Source organism: Toxotes jaculatrix, chromosome 3, assembly GCF_017976425.1.
Source record: "Toxotes jaculatrix isolate fToxJac2 chromosome 3, fToxJac2.pri, whole genome shotgun sequence".
Taxonomy (NCBI): domain Eukaryota; kingdom Metazoa; phylum Chordata; class Actinopteri; family Toxotidae; genus Toxotes; species Toxotes jaculatrix.
Genome location: NC_054396.1, coordinates 28654944 through 28662566, shown reverse-complemented (window position 1 = coordinate 28662566; position 7623 = coordinate 28654944). Strand labels below are relative to the sequence as shown.

Here is a 7623-nt window from a genome sequence, read left to right as displayed (position 1 = left end):
CGTAGCTGGCCAGCAGATTTAGCTTCAGCTGTGGCAAGTGTAATTTATGTTTTCCATATCTGCTTGTCTCTGAGGGTCGGGCCGACATAATTTTCAGCATCAGTCCATTTTTATGAGGGTCTGTGCAAATATCTGGTTGTTTGTACAGGCAGAGGTTTACAAACACGTCCATGTATAACGCAGACACTCAAGAGAACACACGTTAACACAAAATGACACCAGATTTTGAAATGACTTGGCGCCGTTAGCTTGCTTATGCATTAACATGATTTGAAAACAGACTTCGCTGATCCTCAAGGCTTAAGGTGAAAGACTGCGGGAGCAAATACAGGCGTACCATGCACATAAAGCAAAGTTAGAGAGCCGTACTAGCTACATCTATATTAGAAATTATTTTTTATTGCATGTCACTCCTTCTTTGTCATTAAAATGATTTATTCACAATGTACGGTTTGGTTCCACATCACTGCTACATGCCTGTTGTTGGTAGGCACTGCTGTGCATCTCCCCATAATTTTAAAAAACAGGAATGTCGTTCGATAATGGAAAAAATATGTTTTTATAGAGGAGTGAACTCAAAAAACCATATAAACAACTCAGTGAAGTATGCGGAGTTCAGGGGATTAGAGTCCAAAAAACAATTAGGTGAACGACCATAAAAGGGCCTGCACGCTCATCGAAAAGAAAAGCAGTATTTGAGCTACAGAAATGCTTCATTGCACGCATTTCAAACTTTCAGTGAAAAGAAAAGCCATCTCCAAAATAACAGAGTGGAAATTCTGTTGCTCCTCACAGCTTCTCTTTCGAGCAGGAATGATCAGCAGAGAAACTTCATCTAACCTGCAGCCACTAAACTCAAATTACTCAACGTTTGATCTGCACTTGTGCATGTTGAAGGAAATGTTTTTCTTCTAATCTCTGTGTTAACTCAGTCTCTCATGGGTCTAACACAGATCTATCATCCTGTTGGAAGCTGCAGGTTCGCCGCAACTGAGCGAACAAACTCTTTCATCATAGTAACTGAAGCAGGTTATTAAACTGCCAAACTGCTGTTTCTTTATTGACTGACAGACATTTATTTAGCCTACAGACGCAAACTCAACCAGCTGCTGACAGAACGCCTCTAAACACATCGTTAGCACACACTTAACTTCACAGATACACATAGACGGTGGCTGATTTGGTCGGTGGGGGGGGGCCCTGGAGGACCAAGCATTTTCCTCACTGTAGTGGTATTTGACCAGAAGTCAGCCACCAGTGTTGGCTGCAGGGGCCCGAGGTCCCTCCATCCTTTCATTTAGAAAACATGCAGTTCTTTCGTTTGTTTGTATGCGTATGTGCGTTCCTGCTCTGTATGTGCAACCGAAAAACACAGCTAAGCCAATGCTTTACACATTTATCATGTTTATTAGCACGTTATCATTTGTGATAAATTTTAAACCAATCCCACAAATGTTTATTATGCTTCAGGGAACACAAACACTCATCCTTGTAGAGTGATCTCTCCCTCACCACTGAGTGCTGCGAGCTCCCAGACACTTATTCCACATTCTGATGTTTGATGTGAACATGATCTGAAGCCTCTGACCTGCGTCTGCAGGATTTGATTTATTGCACTGCTGCCCTATGATTGGCTGTTTGGACAATTGCTTGAATAGGCAGGTGTATAGGTGTTCCTAATAAAGTGCTTGCTGTGTGCACTTTCCAGAGTAAATGTATAGTTCAATAGTTCGTCAAAATAGAGGATCAGTAAAGTGACTTCAGTTCTCACCATCAAACAAAATGATGGATGCAACTGTTCTCCAGGATTTTACCGGTCGAGACACGGCTGGTGTTGTTTTCACCTTGTGCGTCTTTGTGTGTGTGTATGTGTGTGTCATCTTTTGAGTACTTTGGCGGGTGTTAACATGTCTATCCGTCCGTCTGGACTAATATAGTCATGACTGAGCACTCGTGGGTCGGGACATCAACATGTCGACGGGCGTCGCGTGTGGTGTGGTGTGATCCCATCACACACTGGTCTCTGGTTATTGAATTTATCGTGCTCCCTCACAGTGGGTAGATGAATGGAACCAGCCACAGAAGGGGAATTCAAAGGCAAGGTCACGTAGAGTTTGCTTGCAGGCGTGCGTGTGTGTGTGTGTGTGTGTGTAAGTGAGCATATATGTGAAACCGACTGAGCGTGCGTTTTTGTGGCTCTAATCTTCGATCAGATAAAGAGCTGCTGTGGAGGTTTGGAATGTGTCCACCGTCGTGGTTTGTCTTCGGTCCTCTTTGATGCAGTTTGTGTGCAGAATATTGAAAATATAAGGCAAGGATAAAAAAAAAAAAAACTTTATGAGAAAGAAAGTAAATAATAATACGGAGAGTACTGTAGCTCCACATGGTTCATGACTCCATGTTTACACTGCAACCAGTTCTGAGTCTTCCCTGAACAAAGCTGATCTAAATTCCTTTGTGTTTTATCTATTTATTTATCATTTAAGTGTGGCTAAGCTGCATTGTCACATCACAACATTAAACAACAAACACAAGAATGAGAGATAGAGGACAGTTCATTTTGACTGACATTGCAGTGTTGGATTTTATATGGTGGGTACGTTTACATCTGTTTGTCATCATCTTTGGATTTATCATATCCATACATGTAGAGCTACAGCTTGCAGGCTGTACAGAGAACAGTATTCATACGTTGGCTACCTTCCTCTTGACGACGTACATACCTACTGTTTCAGGAACATGCATACACTGAGTTTTCCATTAATCTGGTACGCCTGAGGTGCTGACTCAGCTCCATGGCCGTTCTGGATGCAGTAGTTTGCATGAACTGTGTTGTGTTCCACTGAGAGGTCTTCTAAATGTTTAGTCTACGCAAACACACAACATAAATAAGGCACACAAAATATTAGAAACACGACAAAACATCTCTTTGTTTGTGCACAGTGTCATTGTCATGTTGAAACAGGAAGTGGCCTTACCCAAACCATGCACACAGAGCTGGAAGCACATCGCGGTCTAAAATATCACTGTATGCTGTGGCAACAACATTTGCCTTAATTGGATATAAGGGATTGAAACTATGAACATATGACATATTGCAGATGAATTTGTTTAAGTAAGTTCAAAAACATTCTTCATGTCCACTGAATTGCCTCTGTGGTGTTTCCTGCTTTGATAGATTTGTAAGAAGACACTCTACTAGAACATAAAGGCCTCTCTAATCTGCTTTGCCTGTGGTTTGAAGGTATGAAGGACAGGAAGCAGGGGAACAATAGAGAGAGGAAACAACAGACAGCTGATGAAGAGAAGAAGAGAGTGAGAAAAGAGAATGAAGGCTGTTGTTTGGAAAACAGAAGGACAGAGGAAAAGAGTGAGAGAGAGAGAGAGAGACTGGAAAAGCCATCCCGCAAAGGAGAGAGAAGAGAAGCAAGGAGGCTCCACAAGGCCATGACCACAAGGTAAATGTGCAACAGATGCTCAGGGTGTGTGTGTGTGTGTGTGTGTGTGTGTGTGTGTGTGTGTGTGTGTTGAGTTATAGGCTGTTTAGTGGCACGCCATGGTATCGCAAGTTTATCTGCACATCATATCTCTGACACCTCGACTCCTGACTGTTTTCCCAACGTATCTGGTCAAGTACAAAAAAATGTACGCACTCACAGGTACACACACACACACACAGACATATGTACACAACACAAATCTGACATGCTCAGTGCTTCATGTACATGTAACAGCCCTGTAATTGGATTTAAAGCACTAAATAAAATTAAATAAACTAACTAAAATTAACCACACTTTCATATGCCTTTTTGTTTTTACAGCCAACATCAGATAAACGCCTGGACATGTCTGATATCTGGTCCTGGATTGTCCCCGCCCCCAAGCTCTTCCTATCAGGAGCTTCAAGGAGAGTTTGAACACTATGGTCATTTCCTGTTGCGGTACGAGAAGCACGCAGAAGCTTCGCCTCCACACGGAGGGCTGCTGCTGCTCTGCTGTGTTTCCTACCTGTGGGCACTCAGAGGTAAATCCAGGTCAATCGTTCAGGCAGAGCTGTCTGCCACAAATTATGTTTCTATACAAATAAACGGCAGCGCCAAATACGTTTTCTAGGAAACGTAATCACTGGCTGGATTACGTTGAGAGGCAACATATTTTTTGAATGAATGAAGAACTATGTTTATTAATGTCAGCGTCGCCAGGAGGAGGTTGTGGTGGATGGTGGGTGTATCTACACTGTTGCCCATAAAGTTAGAATAAAATATATTTTACCTGTTCTCATGAAATGATTGTGACAATGTGATTTATTCTTGATAGATAAAGTGTATATCTTCTCAAAACTTTATTGATCAGTCTCTTCCAGTGCGATTACTGATGTGTATAAATAGGAATAAAAAGAGGAATGTGCCTGAAAACAAAATTATTCCAACTTTATGGGCAACGGTGCATATTGCACAACTATCCTGAGTCCTGTCTGTGGTTCAGGCAACAAAATCTCTTTGGTTCAGGAAAGATGGCGGTTCTGGTTTAATGTAAATGACCCTGTTGATTGATAAGTGACAAGTAAAGCATCAAAACAAACAAAAACACAAACAATTTGTTATTATGGACAAGACAAACATGTTGGTTTGTAATGTAAGATGCATTAAAACTGAGACCTGTGTGGAACCTCACTGGTGCAAACCAAAATGTGACCATAGCATCAAATTTCAAAGTGTCAGGTACTGAAAACTGGCTCTGAGTCGCTCATCAGATCAAATCAGTTCCGTTTGGAATATTTTGTTTAATGAAAGTTTAAAGTTAAAAGAATTAAAACATGTTTATATGAACCAAACTAACGAATCAAGTCTGTGAACATACAGAATATAGACATGATCCTCTGCACATATATTTTGTCCTGTGGACAAGCTTGGCTTTTACTGTATGTTTTTAAAACCTACAGCTTTACACTCAAATAGAGATGTCACTGCTCCAATACTGAAGCACAAAGACATGACGTAATGGCCCCAGAATAATAAGCATAAAGAAACGGGCTAAAGTTAACATACAGAAATAAAAATTTAAATATAAACACATGTGAACACACACACACACACACACACGCACACACACATGCACACACACACACACATATGCACACTCTGGAGTGGAAAAGACACCCCATCTCAGAAAAGCTCGTCCATCACTCGAACCTTTGAAACAGATACAGCCTGGAGAAAAGTCGGCTGTTTATTTCCCGCCTTGATGTCCACAGATAAAAGACAAATGCAAAAGAGCTGAAACTGACAGGTGCTCAGTTCTTCCTAATGGGCTCTGCAGAGTAATGGCAGGCAATGAAAGGAACGGGGACCCCCCCAAAGCAGGAATATGGACTGATATAAAGTATGTCCGTTTTATTTGGAGGCAAAGGAGATCACACACACACAAATAGCGGGCCCACTGAAGCGCTTAAATAAACAGTATATTCGCATGCAGAGAAATTTACCAAACATTCCACCAAGTTAAAAACGAACAAAATGTTTAATTCAATAGAAAATGTGTTTGGCTTATTAAGGCCAGATGCACCAATTTCAGCATCTCAGAAACAGCTGACCCACGGGGGTTTTGGCTGGAGTTTACCGAGAATGGTGTGATAATCAGTGAACACCTCGGTGCCGAGAACACCTTGTTAAGCCCATATATTAGAAGGAAATGGTATGATATGTTGAAGCCAGCAGACAGCTCAAAAGTATAAAAACAACAGGTCGGTCAAGGGCAAGTATGAACATATAACTCGTCAAACCTGGGCAGGATGAGAAGACGATGGCAAAGCCAAAGTGTGAGTCACTCAGATTTGTTTCACTCTCAGGCACTGAGGTCTTATTTAGTGCAAGGTTTAATATCCTGAAGCTTTCACAGAAATTTGAGTTTTCCAGTCGTAATTAAGAGCTGGATTTTGACAGGATCAGTATTTACTAACTGGTGACGGTAACGCCGACAGGACATGAACGTTACATGGCTCATGACAATATCCTGATCTCTAAGGGAAGCGTGATAGGGGACGTGACACCAAAGCCTCAGATTTATTGCAAGTTTAAAAAAAGCTAATACTATAAGCAATTTTTACTTTAATCTGCCTTTAATGAACATTAATTTTTTGCTACGCAAAGACCACACATGAGGGGGAGCGGGTTCAAACTGTGAAGGCGCTCCCATCTCCAGCTCTGTGTTGAATGCAGGCCTCACCTGGCAGGGGAGATACCACGATCAAGAAGGTGGTTCACCCAGGGTGAGGCTCGGCCATTACACTCCGGCTGTGCTGACCTCTGCGAATTCCCCAAATGTGGGAATCTCCATTGCATAATTTCTGGCAGTGGGGGACTGCGTTTGCGCTCTCCCCTGATTTTTTTTTTTTGTTTTTTTTTTGTGGCAGCCATGGTGCAGCAAGTTAAGAGTGCGGCTTTGAAATGTCCTAGTTATGTGCAGCTAATCTGCCCCCTTCTTATTGGTTTCCTACACATTTAACGTAGATTAAATTGGTTTGGAAGTCATTACCAGGCGTGTGTGTTGTAAACATACAGACTTACATGTGTGTGCTGTAAACGCGCAGACTTACACGTGTTGCCTCTAAGTAAGTGGTTTAGACATTATGGTTGGCCTGGAAGTTTGTTTACAACCTGTCTGATTGTCTGATCACTGGTGCTCCCGTGGAGCCCTGTTGGGTTCAGCACTGCCACATCACCAGCCCGCAGCAGTTAACGTGATAAAGCAGTAAAAGTAAAATGATATCATGATAGTAATGATAACCAAAACTGGAGAACAGCTTCAAAAAAAAAAATGGAATTTTCCATAAAATTCATGCTGTCATGGCACTGAAGGGCGCTTTGGATAACGGCATCCGCTGAATGCCACGTTTAGGAGCAGCCTACCAAACTACAAACCGACGTACCAGCCATCCTTTCATTATCCAAATGGACCAATAAAAACATGCTATTTACTGGTTAGAAATGTATGGAACAAATCAGTTTCTTGGTGGGGTGACTCAGATTGTGCTGGATGGGAAGCGGAGCTCCCATGGAGTCTCCCAGCCCAGATTCCTCTTGTGTCGACAAAACAAGCTTGACTCAATCATCTCAGTGGGCAATAAAGGGGCATCACGCAACATTCTCCACACAGGTTTCATGACAAGAGCAAGAGATGAAGAAAGGAACTGCATGTTGTTCTGAGGCTGGAAAAAACAAACAAGCTTGATGCAATCATTTCAGCAGCGGGAGTGCAGCGACGTGTAGCTGTTCCTTTGCTTACGGCTGCACAAGAGCAACACTTGCAGCTGCTGCAGACGTTCAGCCATCAGGTGTTAATACGGCAGCAGGTGCCCAAGAAATTTATGAGTTATTTTAAAGAGAAATGATTGAGCTAATTAGTTTTGCACTGTAGCACGTAGTATAATCTAAACAACCATGAAGGCGTTTTCTGTAGTGACTAAGGCCACAACAATGATGCCGCCCTGAACGACGAGTATCAAACGCAGGGGAGTTTTCAAAGGTCCACATAAGAGATACTGTAATTAGACTGTGAAGACTGTGTATTGTAATTCCTATGTGTAGTACAGTGCAGATATTATATGAAACCTTCTGGTATTTA

General features: G+C 42.1%; 1 non-coding gene across 1 annotated transcript; it reads left to right on the top strand.

The window, feature by feature from the left end:
- Positions 1-6217: 6217 nt before the first annotated feature.
- Positions 6218-6381, top strand: LOC121179958. Its single transcript, XR_005893902.1, has one exon. It is a non-coding gene; the product is annotated as a U1 spliceosomal RNA (small nuclear RNA).
- Positions 6382-7623: the final 1242 nt, after the last annotated feature.